Here is a 22,441-nt window from a genome sequence, read left to right on the forward strand (position 1 = left end):
TTCATACAAAAACAGACGTTTCCAATGTAAATCTAATGTAATGGTTTACATCCACACGTGGATCAATTGATTTCGTGCCCGAGACCTGTAAAATATTTGATTTATCATTTTAGAACAGTTAAGTTTCAGTACGACTGCGCCGGTAAGTATTCATCGCAGTAAACTAACCCGATGCCGGGAACTTGGCCACTTCCACCGTTCTAGGCAAGATGACAAGTTCACATGTTGTTGTGGGGTTATTTCACGGCTTATTTGTTCGGTTTTCGTGTTTTGGGAGTTATTAAATTTTACGGTTAACCAATTTTGCTTCAAATAAGCACAAATTAATTAGTTGTGTGATTTGCAATGAAGTGCTGAAAGTGCGTGTGTCGAGAATTTGTTTGTTTCTGCCAGATTCTGTAAGTACACATTTTATTATTTTTCTTGCTAAATGTTGCGGATATTGTGAGCATACCGATTTTAACTAGATTTTCCTCATTTACATCAACGATTATAGCAGTCCTAAAATTGGTTGTTTGGGTTTGGTAGGTAACAAACTTTTATAAAAGTCGGCGATATTACACCCTCTGAATCATATTTCGTTGCAATGTATAAAAAGGAGGCAATTTATTAATTATCAATGCTTCTGTGTGCAAAAAGAGGATCTGCGGAAACCGTCAACTTTGCGTTGTCAAATTAATGCGAACGCAAATTAAGGTGGCTCGGGAGTAACTCTGAAATTTCAATTTCATCTTACTATAGCAACCAGGGTTAGCTATGGGCTCTTGGGTCTAGGGTAGAAAGAGTTGTCCCATAATGTTGAAATTTTGCACACATGTTTTCCCTGGCCCCAATATAACGTAAAAAAAAAATCAACCCCAAATTCCAAAATTTAAGGGTGGCATGTTAGGGGTAGGGGGTTGAAAAGAAGAAAAAGTTGAGTTTTTTATTTTTTTTTGAACTCTCCAAGTGCTCCACAGCCCTTATGTCAAATTTGGCGTTTCTAGGGGGATTATGGGACTCACAATAAATTTATTCAAATTTAACGAAATTGTCAAAATTATGGATAAGGACTTGATTTGTAACGGATAAACTAGCTCAAAAATTTTGAAAAAATTCACGAACACATTGGAGATCAAAACAAACTAGAAAAAAAATATGCCATAAATTTTGCCCATTATTAAGGGGGTGCATTGGGGTGAAGGGGTTGTTTTTTTTTAAGAAAACAAAAATGTAATTACCACACGTTTTCGATGTTAGCCAAAGGCATCTAATCTGAAAATCTCGTATTTTTTGCTCAAAGTTTACAATTTATCCAGATAAGGGGGTTTTGTAAAAGCGCATCCTGGAACTCGGCGGCGATTAATAAGTGTCAAGTTTACCACGATAAAAACGTTCAAAAATTCTGAAAAAATTCAGATGTGCTAGGTTGATTAAGCTGATAAGGAAAAAAAATACTTCACAATTTTAGGCCTTCAGGAAAGGGGTGAAATGGGGTGAGGGGTGGTTTTTTTCGACCAAAATAAAAAAATTACGTACACGTTATTTTGGTTTCTACTAACAGAATCCTCCTCTAAAATTTCATATTTTTTTCTCCAAGTTTTGTTTCAACCCCAAAAGTGGACTTGGAAAATAATCTTTCGAAATCGGCCACCTGTGGGCTGTTGGGTCTAGCCATGTTAGAGTGGTTCGAAAATTCTGAAAAAAATCAGGTATACTAGGTTGACTGAGCTAATGAAGAAAAAAAATACTCCACAATTTTAGGCCTTCAGGAAGGGGGTGAAATGGGACAAGGGGTAGTTTTTTTTCAACTAAATCGAAAAAGTAACTAGCACGTTATTTTGCTTTTTAATAGCAGGATCTCCCTACAAAATTTCGTAATTTTTCTCCAAATTTTGTTTCAACCCCAAGAGTGGACTTTGAAAATAAATCTCCGGAAATCTGCCGCCTATGGGCTATTGGGTCTAGCCCTGTTAGAGTGGCTCGAAAATTCTGAAAAAATTCAGGTATACTAGGTTGACTGAGCTAATGAAGAAAAAAAATACTCCACAATTTTAGGCCTCCAGGAAGGGGGTGAAATGGAGTGAGGGGTAGTTTTTCTCAACTAAATCGAAAAAGTAACTAGCACGTTATTTCGGTTTTTAATAGCAGGATCTCCCTACAAAATTTCGTAATTTTTCTCCAAATTTTGTTTCAACCCCAAGAGTGGACTTTGAAAATAAATCTCCGGAATCCTGCCGCCGATGGGCTATTGGGTCTAGCCCTGTTAGAGTAGTTCGAAAATTCTGAAAAAATTCAGGTGTGCTAGGTTGTCTGAGGTAATAAAGAAAAAAAATACTTCATAATTTTAGGCCTCCAGGAAAGGGGTGAAATGGGGTGAGGGGTGGTTTTTTTCAACTAAATTGAAAAAGTAACTAGCACGTTATTTTGCTTTTTAATAGCAGGATCTCCCTACAAAATTTCGTAATTTTTCTCCAAATTTTGTTTCAACCCCAAGAGTGGACTTTGAAAATGAATCTCCGGAAATCTGCCGCCTATGGGCTATTGGGTCTAGCCCTGTTAGAGTGGCTCGAAAATTCTGAAAAAATTCAGGTATACTAGGTTGACTGAGCTAATGAAGAAAAAAAATACTCCACAATTTTAGGCTTCCAGGAAGGGGGTGAAATGGGGTGAGGGGTAGTTTTTCTCAACTAAATCGAAAAAGTAACTAGCACGTTATTTCGGTTTTTAATAGCAGGATCTCCCTACAAAATTTCGGAATTTTTCTCCAAATATTGCTTCAACCCCAAGAGTGGACTTTGATAATAAATCTCCCGAAATCTGCCGCCTATGAGCTATTGGGTCTAGCCATGTTAGAGTAGTTCGAAAATTCTGAAAAAATTCAGGTGTGTAAGGTTGCTTGAACTGATGAAGAAAAAAAATACTCTATAATTTTAGGCTTCCAGGAAGGCGGTGGAATGGGGTAAAGGTGTTTTTTTTTAAGTTAAACGTAAAAGTGTCCTATACATAGAATAATCGCCCTGTTTTGAGAAGATTTACATGAAAAGGTGGTATTTTTTCGTTAAACAACTTCGGGCAGAAAATACTGGTTTTGTGACAAATTTGTAGGTGTCCGACGGCATTTGTCTGCCAGTTGTATTAATGTGATATTGTGAGCAAAACAAAGAAAAGAGTACCTCTATGTATTATGGAACGTTTGAAAAAGTAAAAAAAAACGGGGACGTTTTATGAATAAGCAATAATCCTTGAATTTGTAAGTTTGAGTACTCTTAGGAAATGAGAATGTGCTTCTTTTTATACTAATGTAATGGATATGGTCTCCTTGAAACTTTAACCCTTATTTGCAGCCTGCGACGTTTTGAAAAAATTACTAATACTGAGCGTTGGGTTACTAATACCAACCCTACCACAGATTATATTCGTCTCCCCACCAGCAGCCGTCAGAAGAAAAGATAACCGCTTCATGTGAATCTGTAAAAATGGAAACGGCGACATGGGTGTCAAAAGAAAGTAACAAACGTTTGGATTTATCTCTCGTATCCGATGTACCCCTTAACATCAGCTTGGGTTGTGATTGTTTAAACAAAATAAACGGGTTTTCCATACCTGGAGGACGAGGACCGATAAATGTTTCCAGACATCTGGGATGAAATGTGCCTGCCGGTGCCCAAAGTGGGTCTTCATCCTTTGGTGGATATACAAAGTTTCGACTATGGTTGACCATCATGTGACCAGCAAATGCTTGTCCTACTACTCGATGATATGCTCGCCATTCGTCCGAAAATACCACCGAGTCCGAGTCAACAAATTGCTGCATCAATGGCAAAAGCGTGTTCCTGTCACGTCTGGGCACCACTACTCCAAACCTCTTGTCAGTAGTGCGTGAGATTCCCCCAAATAGCCAATGATGCGTCCATTGTGTGTATCTCCCAACATGGTTCTTCCGTTTGAAGAGATGGGTTTCGTCAATCTCCACAATATCGTGGTCACCGCCGATCGGAACGAAGTCGTGCCACGCAATTTTCCTCGCAACGTCGCGACAATAACTGTACCACGCGTTGATGGTGTCGGTGGTACAATGCACAGTATGGTTTCTTGTAACCAGCAACATATTATCTTCAGAATCCTGGATCCCCCCACATCGTTGAGCCGAGCACGCTCGAGGAAGGAGCCACAAAAGCGTGAGCGTTTGTGGCCATTGGGGCAACAGAAGCGCCATCCCTCTCTTGCATTGTCTGTTATCGTCCCCATCAAAACAACAGGAGGATTTCGATTGAATGGGACGTTGCAAACAGGACAACGCGCATTTTGTTGGTCTCGCGTCGGTACTACTTCACAATGCTCAAACAACTTTAACGCTTGACCATTGGCTTCCTGTCGGTTCCTATCAGGATGCCTATTTCTTCCACAAAACCACCCAAGAGAACAAAGATTTATGCCACATTTTGTTAATAATAATAAAATATTACCAAAAATTGCCCATTGTGTTTTATTATGGCATCCTTATATTTAATGGTTGCAATGCAAGCAAACCAGTGACATTTTACCAAACCAGATTGCTTTCAAGAAAAGATATGTAAAAAAAAGGTTGGGAAGTTAAAAGTTCAAATTGGTGAGGCTATCTACAGTCAAGATATCATCATGGTCGTAAATTAATACTGAAGTGCATTTTGGGTTGCCGGGAAAAACTCTTTAATTTGTTTAAACAATCACAACCCTACTTTCCGACAGTCGGCAAAGGTAAACTGGATACGAGAGATAAACACAAACATTTTTTACTTTTATTGCCACCCAAACCGCCGTGCTACATTCTCATTTTTACCGATTTACGGAAACAGGAATTTTTTCTTTATGACGGCAGGTGTGGGTAAATGAAATCTGTAGAATAAATGAACGAATTATTTGTCATTTTTATACTTTCCTATCGATTTTATCGAGCTGTATTGAGGGTGAGACTCTAACCATGCAACTTACAATACACAAGTGCATTCTGAGTTGCCAGTGGAAAACCCGTTTATTTTGTTTAAACAATCACAACCCAAGCTGATGTTAGGGGGTACATCGGATACGAGAGATAAATCCAAACGTTTGTTACTTTCTTTTGACACCCATGTCGCCGTTTCCATTTTTACAGATTCACATGAAGCGGTTATCTTTTCTTCTGACGGCTGCTGGTGGGGAGACGAATATAATCTGTGGTAGGGTTGGTATTAGTAACCCAACGCTCAGTATTAGTAATTTTTTCAAAACGTCGCAGGCTGCAAATAAGGGTTAAAGTTTCAAGGAGACCATATCCATTACATTAGTATAAAAAGAAGCACATTCTCATTTCCTAAGAGTACTCAAACTTACAAATTCAAGGATTATTGCTTATTCATAAAACGTCCCCGTTTTTTTTTACTTTTTCAAACGTTCCATAATACATAGAGGTACTCTTTTCTTTGTTTTGCTCACAATATCACATTAATACAACTGGCAGACAAATGCCGTCGGACACCTACAAATTTGTCACAAAACCAGTATTTTCTGCCCGAAGTTGTTTAACGAAAAAATACCACCTTTTCATGTAAATCTTCTCAAAACAGGGCGATTATTCTATGTATAGGACACTTTTACGTTTAACTTAAAAAAAAACACCTTTACCCCATTCCACCGCCTTCCTGGAAGCCTAAAATTATAGAGTATTTTTTTTCTTCATCAGTTCAAGCAACCTTACACACCTGAATTTTTTCAGAATTTTCGAACTACTCTAACATGGCTAGACCCAATAGCTCATAGGCGGCAGATTTCGGGAGATTTATTTTCAAAGTCCACTCTTGGGGTTGAAGCAAAATTTGGAGAAAAATTCCGAAATTTTGTAGGGAGATCCTGCTATTAAAAAGCAAAATAACGTGCGTTACTTTTTCGATTTAGTTGAAAAAAAACTACCCCTTGTCCCATTTCACCCCCTTCCTGAAGGCCTAAAATTGTGGAGTATTTTTTTTCTTCATTAGCTCAGTCAACCTAGTATACCTGAATTTTTTCAGAATTTTCGAGCCACTCTAACAGGGCTAGACCCAATAGCCCATAGGCGGCAGATTTCCGGAGATTTATTTTCAAAGTCCACTCCTGGGGTTGAAACAAAATTTGGAGAAAAATTACGAAATTTTGTAGGGAGATCCTGCTATTAAAAAGCAAAATAACGTGCTAGTTACTTTTTCGATTTAGTTGAAAAAAAACTACCCTTTGTCCCATTTCACCCCCTTCCTGAAGGCCTAAAATTGTGGAGTATTTTTTTTCTTCATTAGCTCAGTCAACCTAGTATACCTGAATTTTTTCAGAATTTTCGAGCCACTCTAACAGGGCTAGACCCAATAGCCCATAGGCGGCAGATTTCCGGAGATTTATTTTCAAAGTCCACTCTTGGGGTTGAAACAAAATTTGGAGAAAAATTACGAAATTTTGTAGGGAGATCCTGCTATTAAAAAGCAAAATAACGTGCTAGTTACTTTTTCGATTTAGTTGAAAAAAAACTACCCCTTGTCCCATTTCACCCCCTTCCTGAAGGCCTAAAATTGTGGAATATTTTTTTTCTTCATTAGCTCAGTCAACCTAGTATACCTGATTTTTTTCAGAATTTTCGAACCACTCTAACATGGCTAGACCCAACAGCCCACAGGTGGCCGATTTCGAAAGATTATTTTCCAAGTCCACTTTTGGGGTTGAAACAAAACTTGGAGAAAAAAATATGAAATTTTAGAGGAGGATTCTGTTAGTAGAAACCAAAATAACGTGTACGTAATTTTTTTATTTTGGTCGAAAAAAACCACCCCTCACCCCATTTCACCCCTTTGCTGAAGGCCTAAAATTGTGAAGTATTTTTTTTCCTTATCAGCTTAATCAACCTAGCACATCTGAATTTTTTCAGAATTTTTGAACGTTTTTATCGTGGTAAACTTGACACTTATTAATCGCCGCCGAGTTCCAGGATGCGCTTTTACAAAACCCCCTTATCTGGATAAATTGTAAACTTTGAGCAAAAAATACGAGATTTTCAGATTAGATGCCTTTGGCTAACATCGAAAACGTGTGGTAATTACATTTTTGTTTTCTTAAAAAAAACAACCCCTTCACCCCAATGCACCCCCTTAATAATGGGCAAAATTTATGGCATATTTTTTTTCTAGTTTGTTTTGATCTCCAATGTGTTCGTGAATTTTTTCAAAATTTTTGAGCTAGTTTATCCGTTACAAATCAAGTCCTTATCCATAATTTTGACAATTTCGTTAAATTTGAATAAATTTATTGTGAGTCCCATAATCCCCCTAGAAACGCCAAATTTGACATAAGGGCTGTGGAGCACTTGGAGAGTTCAAAAAAAAAATAAAAAACTCAACTTTTTCTTCTTTTCAACCCCCTACCCCTAACATGCCACCCTTAAATTTTGGAATTTGGGGTTGATTTTTTTTTTACGTCATATTGGGGCCAAGGAAAACATGTGTGGAAAATTTCAACATTATGGGACAACTCTTTCTACCCTAGACCCAAGAGCCCATAGCTAACCCAAATGAGGGTCTATTTATAATCTTCCACTGAACTCACATCTTCGAGCTAAGCTTTCCCGAAAGTATTCGTTGAAATTGTTTAATTGGCTTTTAATGAGTGTAAAGAGTTCTATTCTAATCAAATTTAGTAATTATGGAAGAGTTCTAATGGATACTGAAAAGCGTTTGTGCTTCATATGAAGATCGATTGTAGTGGGCATCTGTAATTTTGTATGTGTTATTGTAATGCATCAATGGTAAAAGTGCGCAAATGTCCAAAACGTTGTAAGTCCATCTACTAATGCGCGTCAAAACATTGTAAGTCCAGCTAAAGTGGACACTTTTTAAAAATCGTCTTTCGACGAAAAATCGAAAAAACTTTGAAAAATCGATTTATATTGTGCTACGGTATTTCTCGACAGTTTTTGAAGAGCCCTTCTACACTTGTCTTGGTTTCTGATTCGATTTTTACCTTGGTTTTTGCTTAGCTTATATTTAGGACAACGTTTTGACTTTCACACTTGTTTAATTTCAAATGTAGCAGATGTTTAGCAAAACCACTTGCAGCAAAACATATATTTGGCATTATATAACCCAAATCCAAAGAAATTCTGTTTTTGCGTAAATTGGCACTTAAAACGTTTTGGAATGGTAGGTCTTAATATGTTCTTGCACAAATTAATTTGCAATTTAATGTTCATGATTCCCTTCTCCAGTACAGTTTTAACAAAAGTGGAATGGAGTCATGTTATATTTTTACATTATGCTATAAAACAATTTAAATTATTTTGAAGCTTTGGGAATACGTAGGTCATTGGGTGCCTGCCTAGCAATTTAAAACCTTTAATTGACATCCTCTTACATTTGCCCACCCACACCATCCCCTGCTATTATAAATAAATATTATAAATAAGCGAAGGTACGGATTTAGTTCTTTTAAATTTCTGTTTATGACTAGTTCATACTGAATTTACGATTTGCGATTTTTTGTGTCAAAATAGATTTCCATGATGCAAAAAAAAAATTGTAGCATTTAATAAATTTTATTCCATTTTTGATTTTATTTAAAACTGATTTTTATTTAAATTACAAAAAAATATATTACAACTAAAGTTGAATGATCAATAATATGTAAGTACGCCACAAAAAGTATCTTTTTCAAGACAAGAAATGTGCTATTCGTCTCAGTAAATTAGAAGTCCATAAAACGATTGTAGTTATGGTTTTGTAAACCGAGGCAGGTAATATTTTGGGGTCGGCAAACTTAGAAACTTCTTTTGCGCCACCAGCGGTAAAACAGGCGAACTAACTGCTCAAATAACTTTACAAACAATAATTCATAATAAAAAAAAGGACAGGTTTATAAGCAAAAAATGTTGGTGGATTCAACGTAGATATTTTTTTCTATTTATTTACCCAAGATTGCAGGCTTTTAGGTATTTCTTTCGAAGATAATATGCATTTTGTAAAATAATTAATATTTAAACAAATGTAAAAGATTACAATGATTTGTTAAGTTAGCGCCCTTTATATTAATATATCAAATGTTTATACCAATTTTTGTGACATTCTATGAAGATTTAGAGTATAAATTATGAAAAAACATGGATAAAAACCTGTTTTTTTGATTTAATTACGATACAAAAAACTGAACCAAGTTATAACATTGCATCCTCCCTACAAAATGAAAAATACACATTTTGATGTATAAAATGTCCATATTAATTTAAAATTAATAGCCAAAAAATCAAAAGAAGCGAAAAAAACACGTTTTTTTGCTCTTATATTGTTATAAAAAAGTGAACCAAGTTATAACATAGCATCCTCCCTACAAAATGAAAGAATACACAGTTTGATGTATAATGATGTATAACAAGTTGATATTATTTGAAAAAAAGTGTCAAAAAATGCGAAAAAAAGGATTTTTGTCACTCCCGAGCCACCTTAAATTGTTAGGATCGCATTTGCTAAATTCAAAATTAAGAGGATTCATATCAGATTAATTTTATTTTTTGTACCAATAAAAAAATATGTAAAAATCAACAAAAAATTACGAGATAATTTATTAACTAATTAAATATATACAATTTATTAACTAACAAATAGACAAATTAATCAAATTCCATGTCACTGGAATCGTCGTCGTCATTTAAACTAATTATTAATTCTTGATGATGAGTTTTTCTATAATTATTTTCAATCTTTATTACATGCGCAACACTGTTTTTCCAGCTAGAAACGCTGATTTTGTGCACTTCGCGATAAATTAGATCAATTGCTTCTTTGCTAAATTTGGGCGCTGAACAAGACGGCGAAAACGCGTTTTCTTATTAGAAAATCAATAGTATTTATAAAAATTACACTACTCCTAAATGCGAACCACTAAGCAGTGTTTGAGTGACAACCCAGGCTTTAGAGCCGAAATTTATGCCCCCCAACCGCACCGTTGTAAAAATCCTTAAAAGTCAAGTCATTTGAGCAGGTCAGCGCTACATTATCTTGACGGCTGCTATACAGGGTGTCCCAGAAGTCACGCCTAGCCGAAAAAGGACCGATGCCGACAGCAATCAGGACGCCAAAAATGCAATTTGTTTGGTCCTGATGTGCATTAAAATTGAGAAATTGCTTAACCAAAATGACCAATCCCAGAAGCTCAAGCACAAATAATATTAATGTTGCTAGGTTTCATAATTAAATCCTAAAACGGATTGATTTGGTCCACTACATTTTTATAACTGACGTCTAATGTCAATTTGACAAATGAAAACCACACAATGGCAGTTCTAAAAAAAAACCTTTTATTACAATAAGAAACAGACCCTGGTATGTACGGGTGCCTATGATCAGTCGCGAGGATTCTTTTATCTGCAGATCTTCCGATGTCTAACTGGCGTGCCCCAATTAGGATACTTTGCGTGGGGTCTTCATCAACCGCTTCCAAAATGGCTTCATTTTCAATACTTCTGGCCTGTCTCGGTGCTCCTCCAACTTCGCGCTGATCTAGTAATACCTGACCAGTCTGTTAGCCCAAGAAATAACACGAAGAATCGTTTTGTTGTCCGGACCTGGAAAACGTTCTCGATACGTTTTTGCTGCTAACGCCGAATTTCGATTGCACTCTCCAAAAATAAGACACATTTTAAGGCATTCTGCTCCCGAGTACATCCTGAGCTGTGTTAAGATATTTGTGAACACCAAACATCAACTAGGAAACCAGCAAGTGAGGGAAACCGAAAGAAAGGCCGTTGACACTCTTCACTTGGCTTTCCTCTGTGTCAATTCTCCTGCCGCCGTGTCACTTGTCATTCAACGCTCGTCAACAACTGGTCTTCAACCCTCTGGACAACTTTGTCACGTCTTTTCTCAGTTTCTGTTGGAGTTGTAACTTTTTTTCAGCAATTTACACATTCACAGTTTTTCCCGATATGCCCGGTTTTCGGCTAGGCATGAGTTCTGGGACACCCTGTGTATAAAAATCTCCCTAGATTAGGTTTGAGTTTATGGCGAGTTAGAAAGTGATCGGAAAAGCTGCAGTTGAAAGCAAATTTTATACAAAACGACAAGAAATCCAATTGTTCGATCACAGGCGCAGTCTCACGTCTCATGGATAATATTCCACTGTTGTGATCAAATAGGAGTGAGTAAAGAACTCGGGGTTAAGTTCAATACTAAATTTATTACCAAAACTAAAACTTATTTTATTAAAAATTACAGTTGACGAACATTTTTTTATGGTTTCCAGTATTTCTTGGACAAATGTGTAATTGAAACAGCAACAACAAAAATGTTTTTTTTTCGGTTATTAAGGCACATCTGCATCTGTATTTGGTAAAGGAATTTGGTTTAAATATTGCCTTCGGAGTCTTTATAATTTTTTAATGTTTTTGTGGATGTTGAACTTTTAATTTTCACAACGAAAGTGTCATTAATAGCATTGGGTAATGCACCTATAAATGGGTAATTTTTTGATAAAAAAAATACCAGCTTTGGAAAAATTTAAAGAGGTTTCAGCTGATAGTTTTTTTTAAATGTTTGCTTCCAATCTCAAACCTCTTTTCATTGCGTCCGTTTGAAAACCGTTTTTGCTCCCATTATTTTGTCTACCAGTACTCCATTCCAAGTTTTACACTTCGCAGTTTCATAAGTTTTAAATGCGGTAATCCTACCATACCGCATTTCTTGCCAAAGTGCATCCTGGTGTCTTCCTCCACTTGAAATATAAACGCTTCTGTCATTTGGCTCTCACAAAATTTCAAAATTTTTCTGGCGGTTGATGGTGCTCCAGATTTCATGAATTTAATCATGAATTGCTCGTTTGATCGTCGTTTTTTCTGGTTTTTCAAGGATTACTTCCCAACAATTTATGTTGTCTTCTTTCACGATAACCAAATCTCCAATGTTCCTGTGTTCTTGTTCTGTTTTCCATTTGTAGCGCTGCTGCAGCAAATTCAAATATTCCGATGACTAAATTTTCCAAAAGTCTCGTCTCATTATCTGCACCAACATCCATCGCTCGGATAAATCCCAATCTTCATCACAATTTGGACTTGGTGGGGTGATCAACTCTCTACCAATCAGAAAGTGTTCTGGAGTTAAGACAGCAAATGGGTACAACGGACTCGAGTCTATTCGCGTTGTTAAAGTGCTAAGTTAGTGTTGAATATCCAATCATTCTCTTAAGATGGTACTTTATAGATTTGACACCAGCTTCCCAGATTTTCCTGAAATGAGGAGCAACTGGTGGAATGAAGTGTTGAGTTCCAACCATTCGTCTTCATCTTCATCGTGAACTGTGGATCTTTGTGTCATCTTCTGTACTTCTAACATTGAATATACTAGCATGTTGTAACATTCTGTTGATCCTGGCGAAGGTTGTGCTGTTATCACTGTAGATGTGCGCACACTATCTTCTTCTGAACACAAATGCTGCCAAAAATGTTTCTGAAGTCATGTCACTTACGATTTCCAAATGTATAGCCTTTGTGGAAAGACAGTCGAAGTGTGCGATGTACCCTTTATAGGATTTATGAACTCGCCTTTTTCTGGCTCTAACTTGAACGTAGACGCGTAGTCCATGCTAGTGTGCTGGAATGGTGCTGATGGTGTCACTCGAACGCCTAGAAGTTGGCCCCATCAATTGATTCGCTGTTTGTTCTTTAAAGCATTTAACACCCACTGAAATACCATCCCATGAAAAAAACTGTCCCCACAGATCAGTTTCTTGTGCCTTGGAATGCGTGTGGCAAGGACCTGTAAATGAACTGTTAAATCACGTTGAAGACGCACATCCTAATTCTATAATGAGAAACGGTGAATTCGAGATGAATACTTTAGGCTCGTACGAGCTGTATAGTTTTGTGAAACACGGAGACGAACTTTTTACAATGAAACGTTTTGCTACAAGTTACTGGACCAAGTCACGGAGTATTTTTACGAAATCACTATTTATAATGCTACGAGGAAGCTGTCGGTGAAGTTTCCAATGAAACCAGCTGATACTTTCCAACAAGAGAATATTGTTGAAATCGGCGTTGAGAGCGTGACGAAATTCCTAGGTGATCCTTTAGTTTTGATCGGATCTGTTACGACTCCTTACAAAAGAAGACCAAAACCTTGTTGATATTGCAATGAAGAAACCAAATCCTGAAATAAATTTAGACATGTTATCAGAACTTGAATGTCCTGTTTGCATGGAATACATCATTCCTCTCATCTACCAATGCGTCACAGGACACAGCATCTGCGCTGATTGTAAGAGTCAAATTAAGGAATGCCCCTCATGCAAAGGAGACATCAAAAACACACAGAATTTCACCCTAGAAAAAAATGGCGTATCTAATAACGTATCCTTGCAAATTTGCGGAATATGGTTGTGACTTCGCTTCGAAACCTGGTCAGATGAAACAACATCAAAAATTCTGTCCACTTGGACAGCAATTCTGTCCACTGCACGATTACGAAAAGTGCAAATGGAGTGGAGCCCAGAAAGACATTTATTCAATTTATTCATTTGAATAAATGCCTTTCTGGGCTCCACTCCATTTGCACTTTTCGTAATGTGATCAAAAAAGTTCGTCTCAATTCTATTAAACTGATGGTAGCGTCCCGGCTCCAGTATTTCATTTCCTCACTCTCTGTTGGCATCGGCGTCGTAGATCTTGAAGTAGAGGCACCTTCATCCACGGCTTCTGTATCACTAATAACATTTTACGCTGCCGTTGTTGGTAAAACATTTTGTTGCTGCTGGAGAGCCTTCATTTCTTGCGTGAAGTTAACAAAAAGTAAGTTCCCGTCTGAAACATAAATAAATTATCACATGAATGCTGATTTTTTTTGGAAAGACATACCTTCTGTGTTTTGTAAACATATTGAATTATTTTGTATTAATGACTTGCCGTCCACCATAAAAAAAACTGTAATTATCCATTATCACTAATTCAAAACTAAAATTCACAGCTAGAGAAAACCAGTCACAGCACAAAATTGTTTTGTTGACAGTTGTTCGTTTTGACTAGACCAGATGCACTGCTCTGATTGCGCAAGCGCGGCAACTTTTACCGCACGCAAAGGCTTGGCGATTTGGAGGTACCAATTACCTTTACCACAATTTTATTTTTTGAACGATTTTAGATAACTTTGGCGTACTCAGTAACAATTTCTGAACGCACTCCTGCAGTACGTCCGCTCTGTCAAAGAGAGCTGTCATTCGAAGGAGGTTAAGTCGATGTAAACAATGGAAGGTACTAACTATTTCCACGAAACTGCAATTGTTACTAGCGAGTTGTTCAGTACCATGGTATGAGAAACAAGTTAAAGAAAGACTAAGTTCGAATTATAGGTTAGAGGCGAATCGAAGACATAAAGTACGAATCAAAAAGGGCACTAAAAGCAAATATTAGATCTGCCCAGGATTAATATCTGCACTACGTCGTGGCAACAAAGTGTAGAACGATAATGATGACTAACGAAACGAAAGAATTAACGAGAAGACAAAGAAACGTGAGCTTAACGCTACGATGTCTAGCCCGCCTTTCTAGGCTGATAGGAAAACGAATGAATGATCAAAATGTAACGTAACGAAACCAAATACAGTTTTTGCACTTATTATATTTAAAACAGATTGTGTCACAGGATCATTACTTTCGGCTTGCGACGGTCTTCCACCCGTCTTTTTTTATAATATGTTTCGTTTTGGGCCGCATTTGTCCTGGCCTCGGTTTTCAAATTCTCATAGTTAGCTTTTACTTGATCTAAAGTCCGCAGCGTATTTGTTTTGGAGTCAAAATTTAGTTCAATGCTGCCACAAGCTTAATTCTACAAAAATGTAAAATTTGTAACTTGTAGTTGTAGTTACAACAGTAGTCTAACTTGAGCAACATCGTATGATGTAAGAAAACACATGTCTAAAAGATGTCAACGCACCCCTTGATTAATATTAATAAGAATCACCCTGTACTACTTTTTAATTATATTGTTTTGACGCAATCTAAATTCCTCCCGTAAAGGCCAGTCCCGTTTGGTATATTGGTGGTCAGCAAACCGGGTATTCCACAAGCACATGTAGCACATATTTTTGGTATAACCCGTGTTGTATACCCTTTAAAAGCGCCACTACTTTAAAGCCGGCACACATTTTCCACTTATGGTCATTAATTCTATCGTGTGATTCATTAAATTTCCATTCTAGGTAGGCCGTGTATTTTGGACGTGCGTTGACTTTTGTTCGATAACTAGCAAATCTCGCAAATATTAAGTCGAAACACTACTGTAATGGTGTTAGTTACGACATGAATTTTTTTCTCAAAGCCAACTGCGAATGGAAATTTAATGAATCACACAATATAATTTTTGACCACCTGACCTGACCTGATCTCCAGTGGACAATCCTCAATGTCATCACGCGTAAGTTCAAGTTCATCCGTAAACAAAACACTTTTTATAATTTTACATTTATCACAACACTTTTGAAGAAACCACTGGCAAAGAATTAAAAATCTAACTCAAAATAATAAAATTTGAACAATTTTTCTTCCACGATTATTGTTAAACTGAGGTGAACTCCGGCACAGGCATTTTTTGCCACTTGTTTATTAGCGTTTTTATTCCCATTTTTTCGATGACCTGGACTGACTATGAACTTGAACTTGACTCTGTAGTGGCGCGCACTCATTTCTGCAGAAAACTAATAATTTTTTTCTCCGAAACGGCGACTGCGTTGTCTGATATTGGGGTCAAAATCTTTGCACTTTGTTCTGGTTCACTCTATATATACGTAATACATTTTTCATATGTCACTTGATCCATAACTTATCGTTTTTTACATCTTGGATATCTCTTGAAAAAGTCAGATAATATGATTATCATTATTCTCAGTTTCAATAATCATAATTTCGTTTTGAAATTTGTGATCATCCGTTTTCTATTTCGTTTATGTTTTGACCAGTTTTGGCATAGTTCCTTATCTAACCGTTTTCAGATTTTGTCCGTAGGATGCCTACGGTCTGGATAACAGCACTGAGTCAAGATTTCCGCTGATCCTGCATTCTTCTTGCACTTACCTTAAATGGAAAACATATCGACTCTTTTATTATTAGAAAACATTTTGCAAGGTGCGCAAAAAGTTTTAAAATTTTCGAAATTAACTTGTCAAATAATGACATTGCTGTTGAGGGCCCCACAAACCCCGTTCTTGCACGACGTGTTTGAACGACGGTTTCGACGGTTGGAACGAAACGGTCGGAAAAACCGAGGTCTGTGGGTAAAATCCGTCGTGTTGAACCGTCGTTTCAAAATATCAGAAATCTTTGAAATCCATCCGTCTTCGTTCCATCGGTTCGGGTCAACACGAGGTGTGTGGGCAAAAACCGTCGTGCTTTTTCAGTGTCGTTCGTGCTATTTTGCTTTCAACAGTCTTCTGCTGCTGCATATCTCAACTCTTCTTTAATAATAGTTTAACTAGCCAACAGTCACTCGTTTTGTTAACTCTTTTGTCCATAATTTGGAATAATCCGAGTGCGTTTCAGAAAATGTCAAGCGTATTAATTGAATATGTACTCATTATTTAATTTAATTTGATTTTATTAATTTGAAATCATCAGCTGTGATTCAAATTAACCACTTTAATTTTGAAAAACGTACATTTAACTCACCCGTCAAATTAATATCAGAAAACACTATTTGAAAGTCAGATTTGATCATTTGCCCATATTTTCCTTCGGATTGCAATTGTGGTAGGAAATTGATTTACTACATTTATACTTGTACCTAGAATATTAATTTATAAGCGCTAATTTCTTAAGCTTAGTAGTAAAAAAGGCCCATTATTAATTACATCTTAATGACGTAATAATTAGTGATCAACGAGGAAAGTTTTAATTAATTTGATTAGAAATTTAATCAGACTCATCATCACTTTATTTAACTACAAATTAATGAACGAATAATGATAAATTAATTTGACATCAAATTAGAAAGCCCTAATTAATTTCTTATCGAATAAATTAAATTTTGCCATTAATTAATTAGATTAATCTTTGATTGACCTTGAATTGATCTCTGATTAATTACTAAAGAATTCTCTTACTACTAGCTCATTTTATATTTTCCGAAATTTATTGATTCATTTTTTTATAATTTGGTTACATTTTACTTTATTTAATTTAATAAATAAATCTTGTTAATCTGAAGTAAGAGAAATCAACGCATTCTGAAATTATAACAATTGATATTTTCTGGAATTTTTTAAAAACATGTAGGAAGCCACGGCGCCGCTACTGACGACACTATGATTCTGTTTATCGCTTCAAAACCGACCAAAAATTACCGAAGGTGTGTGGCGCCGTCCGGCTTTGTTCTTCGTTCCAACAGTTTGAACCGTCGTTCAAAAACGTCGTGCACGAACGAGGTTTGTGGGGCCCTTTAGGAATGTACAAATTTCATGCTAAACAAAGTTAGCGAAAGGTATGAACTTATTCATGAAAATTGTGTTTTTGGTTGCATTCGGTAGTCGTCAGGGTCGTCATCTTTGGCGAATCAGTCTGTATATTTTTTATTAACTTAGCTGCTTTGCATTACATGCAATTACATTTTTATTAATTTGTTGTCAATTCAAGCTAAAAAAGCTGCCTGTGTTTTTTTTAGCACAGTTACAAGGATTGAATGTATAGCAGAATCAACCAGTAGAAAGTACAGGGTGATTTTACATGTTACAGCTTATTGTAAATGAAGGAATTTTTGAATTTCCTGTCTCAGTTTTAAGGAAAAAATTAAAGAAATTGGGGTCGATTTCAAGTGTGAGTTGCGTTACTGCAAATCCCATTTGCAACATAGCAACGCCAGTGGCATTGCTCATACCTTGGCAACGGTTGCAAATTTGCGTTAACGTAGTGACTTGAAATCGACCCGATTGATTCCAATTTTCATGCTACGCCAATGATTACTAAGGTTACTAAGTTTACGATATACGTATAGGTACATGATTAATGAACAAAATGCTCTGCTTGTTGTTGAGGTTATTTTGTGCATATCAATGCCGCCGAGTAAGGTCCGGATTTTGGAATTTTTACTTTTACCTTAAAATTAATCAAAATCACCGAAAACGTCTTCTACGCATTTCCGTAAAACCGTCCTTTTTTCCGTTACTATTTCAAAATCATCCTGTATAGTAAAATGTAGAAATCATGGCAATCGATGGGTCTATTTAACGATACGGAGACAGTTTTGTTCCAAAGCGTTTTTTCAATGTTACGTAACAAATGCTAAGGAATGCCGTCTGTCTTAATACTGATTCTTAAATTTGGACTGTCTCAGTTTTAATTATTTTTTTGACAATTGTTTTAGGTACTATTGGCGACATCGAAATTGGTTTTTCGACCACAGTTCAATTTCTAGCCGATTTTAATTGACCCGAATGAAAATGATAGTCGCAATCTTTTGTGGCGATTATTGGTTTCTTTGATGAAGAAACCTTTGTAGTGTCGTCAGTTCAGCAATGTTGCCATTTTCTTAATTTTATTTTGGTCCTACTACGAAAACAGAGTGTGATTTTTTTTCTTTTTTTTGTTGTGCGCACTTTCCGGACACTGTATGTAAATAATAATTCGTATAACATGTATGATTTGGAAATAGAAATAAAATATGTTGGAATTTTTTGTCACACCGTATAAGGGCAGCGAATAAAATTAGTAAAAATAAAAAGAATTAGAGATGATTTCTCGCAAGTACGAAACAATCGCACTTTGACAACTATTAATTGCGCTTTGCGCCGCGTTATCTCGCGGCGAGAAGCTGAAGGACCACCCATGCTACTCATGAAAACGGCTACCGAAACTGTCGAGGAGTACATTGCTTGTTCTTATTTCGAAACGCAAAAGTAATTGGGCGATGATCTGTAAAAATGGTGAACGTTCGCGCTTCCACCATGTATCGAAAGTATTTTACAGCTTCATAAATTGCTAAAAGCTCACGATCGTACGTGGCGTAATTTTTTTCGGCATTGCTCAATTTTTTTGAGAAGAATCCCAGTGGCTGCCAAGAATCGTCAACGTACTGTTGCAATGTTGCACCGATGGTCGTATCTGACGCGTCACAAAATAAAGCTAACGGATCTTGTTGGTTGAAATGTGTCAATACTGCAGCTTCCGCTAAACTCTTCTTACACATCTCGAAGGCTGAAACGGTTTCTTTCGTTCACTGGACGAGAGTACGTCTTTTGCGTTGCTTTGAAGTTAAGCATTCAGGGCAGGTTGGGTTCGTGCTGCTTCCAGAAAAAATCGTCGATAAAAGTTTAACACTCCTAAGAACTGACGTAGTTCTTTAATCGTTTTCGGTCGCGGGTATGAAAGAATGGCGTCTACTTTTTTGGGAAGTGATTTTGTTCCGTTCTCACAAACGAAATATCCCAAAAATTTGACACTCGTTTTTCCGAATACGCGCTTTGCGGGATTAACCACGACACCATATTCGCGCAACCTGCTAAATAATAGATTTAAATGGGTCCAGTGTTTGTCCACCGAAGATGATGCCACTAAAATATCGTCTATACAGGGTGTCCCAGAACTCGCTCCCCAGGGCTTATGGAGTCAACAATTCTGAACCAAAATTTTGAAACCATCATTTTTCAACTCAAAAAATAACCGAGATAATACAAAAAAACTGTAGCCAATCCCGAAGCTGAACAGAATTTGAAAATTGGTAACTATGGACACATACTATCATCCATTTGGTCAGTTAAGCATTATACTCTCGTTGCCTAGGAAATTGGGTTGGCCATTTACTCCACTTCTCGAATAAGCTTTCGGAATTGTTGCTAACTTTTTATCAGTTCTCGAATACTATTAAACTTAGTCAATTCTCGTTTTGAAATTTACCATCTGTATTGCTGTCGACACCCTCCCTTGCTCTCTGGGGCGCGAGTTCTGGGACATCCTGTATACGTGTAGCAAAAGTCTAAATCGTAGAGCACTTCATCTATAAAACGTTCGAAAGTTTGGGCTGCGTTGCGAAGGCCAAAAGTCATATATGGGATTTCAAACATACCAAACGGAGTAGTAATGGGTGTTTTGGGAATGTCCTCTTCAGCGACCGGAATTTGGTTAAATTCTTTCACCAAGTCAATAGTGGAAAAATCTTTTTTCCATAGGGGGTCTGGGCAAAATCGTGGATATGCCTTACCGGAAATTGGTCAGGTTCCGTTCTGGCATTAAGAGCACGGTAATCTCCACATGGTTTCCACGAATTCTGACTTTTTGGTAAAATGTGTAGCGGTGACGGCCAAGAACTTTTTGAAGGACAAGCGGTTCCGGCTTTAAGCATAGCGTCAAATTCCTTCTTTGCAACACCCAAGCGACTTGGCGTCGCGGTTTCTGCGAAACTGGTGGTCCCGATCTCGTTTGAATATGGTGTTTGGTCGCGTGCTTCGGGAAAAAAATTGTTCCTCGCGGACATGTTATTTCTAGGAACTTGGCAAGCAAATGGAATGGCGATAATCCCGTAATAATCTTCACGCCAGGAAATCTTTTGGACCAACTACCTGGCCTGAAGAGGAAAGATGAGTCGTCGCATCTTAAAGGCGTTTACCTCGCGAATCTATGAAACGATTAAAATAACTTAAAAAAATCAATGCCGATAATTGGTAACGTTTTCAAAGATGCCGGAAAAAGAGTTGCTTGTCTAGCAGATATGACGCTTTCAAAAGAATTTTCTCTTAGATAATTCGTTAGCTGCAGATCGTCCTGGGGAGTGGTAACTCGCGGTCTTGCGGAACCTGCTTTTCTGACGATGCTCCCGTACTAATTATTTTTTTTTTTTGCAAGCAAAACAGTACTCTTACTCACACCTAATTCATTGCTAATTTGACGAATTGAAACCCCATCCCTTAAACGCACTGCGATTGTCTCTTTTTGAATGTTATTTAGTCTCGGCATGCTGACATTTACTGGATCTGACAAATCAATTGACGCTGACAAATAAATTGACAATAATTGTAAAGCAACTTTTACAGCAAACAAATTTTTGCTGTACCAGTTTTTAAAGGGCACCGATGGTACATTGTTTTCAAATATTCAACAGTACCCTTAACCCCCTCAAATTTTGGATGATGATTTTCTCGTTAAAGTTTAAAGCAGCAGTAACGAGAGAAAGAATATTTCAATCGCCCTTAAAACGTTCATTTTGTTAAAATTTAAGGGCCATAAATGTTTTTTTGTTAAATTTTTTACAAGTTTTATAGGAAATTTTTTCTGATGTGTTCTATGTGGACACTGAAACTTTGGCAGAATTGTCACTTAGTTGTCATAATTTCTAAACCGGGCTTTACGGAGGCTGTTTGTTAAAAATTAATTTTTGACCAATTGTCATTTTGACATTTTCGCAATAATAATCACATTACCCCAGGACTTACTGCAGAAATTTATGCCCACATGTCTACTGAAAACCGTTCATTGCGATCGTTTGAGTTCACCATTTGATAGTTTGAAAAATTTTTTTAATCAGAAAAAACTACTCGGTTCCAAAAGTCTACACCGAAAATCAAGCGTTGTAGCGCTAAACTAACTCTCGCTTTATTATGGCGGCGCATAAATTTTGGTTTTCGCGCAGCCATATGATTTCGGACACCAGTTGCTTTTACATACTCTTACACTGGTCAACAATAGTTTTGTTGCCCTTGATGTATTGTAAACCCAGTTGACATACACCTAGTAAATTTTATGGCCACATTATGAGAGGACCGAGGAGTCTAATCCTTGTTGTTGGGGACCATAAAAATAGGCGCACGCCTATTTAACCATGGGTCAACCCTCCCTCTACCTAGAAATTGAGTGCGTTTTCTTAGAAATATTTATCCGAATTGTTGAGAAAAAATATCCATAAATTGTTCGATCAACTTTGGTATGTTTTGTCACAATGACTGTTAAAGGGGGTTGGGGAGTATATCGAACGACTGTTGGTTCTATACTGAATTTATTTTATAAAAAATTGTGATGATTAAAAACTTGACAATACATTGAACTTACTTATGAGTAGTAGACAATTTCGTAATATTGCCTACATGTATGATTGCTGCTGGTCAGTGACCGGGTTGAAGAACCTGCTGAACGACAAAAATGCACATATTGCATTTTGGCAAATAGTAAAAAATTATTAATCTGTTTAAGCGATTAAACATATTGGCGACTCGACGACTGTAACTGGACACATCCTTGTCGGTGATCGCTTCCTGTACGTCAGCAGATTCTTCTTGTGTGCCGTGTTGTGTGTGGTCAGGGTGTCCATAGTACTTCTGCAACAATTGCTGACCACAGTATTCTATTCACATTATAGACAACATAAAAGTACAAAAAGTAATTGTTTTAAAGTAAAAGTAAAAGTGTTGAACGTAAATATTGTAAAATGCCATATTTTCTAACTATCCAATAATAATTAATTAAAAACCCCAACTT

At 36.8% G+C, this 22,441-nt stretch overlaps 1 protein-coding gene and 1 pseudogene across 1 annotated transcript in view; both read left to right on the forward strand.

Annotated features, from left to right (window-relative positions):
- Positions 1 to 205: 205 nt before the first annotated feature.
- LOC148180162 (uncharacterized) overlaps positions 206 to 22,441 on the forward strand; it is a 53,604-nt gene continuing 31,368 nt past the window's right edge. The window contains exon 1 of the mRNA XM_088044951.1: positions 206 to 398. The gene's annotated coding sequence lies outside the window, so the exon portion shown is untranslated. The remainder of the gene's footprint in view (positions 399 to 22,441) is intronic.
- On the forward strand, positions 12,593 to 13,520 carry LOC148180163 (uncharacterized; annotated as a pseudogene).

The sequence above is a fragment of the Gnatocerus cornutus genome, chromosome 1, assembly GCF_029298725.1.
Source record: "Gnatocerus cornutus isolate USDA-ARS CGAHR chromosome 1, icGnaCorn1.1, whole genome shotgun sequence".
NCBI classification, from domain to species: domain Eukaryota; kingdom Metazoa; phylum Arthropoda; class Insecta; order Coleoptera; family Tenebrionidae; genus Gnatocerus; species Gnatocerus cornutus.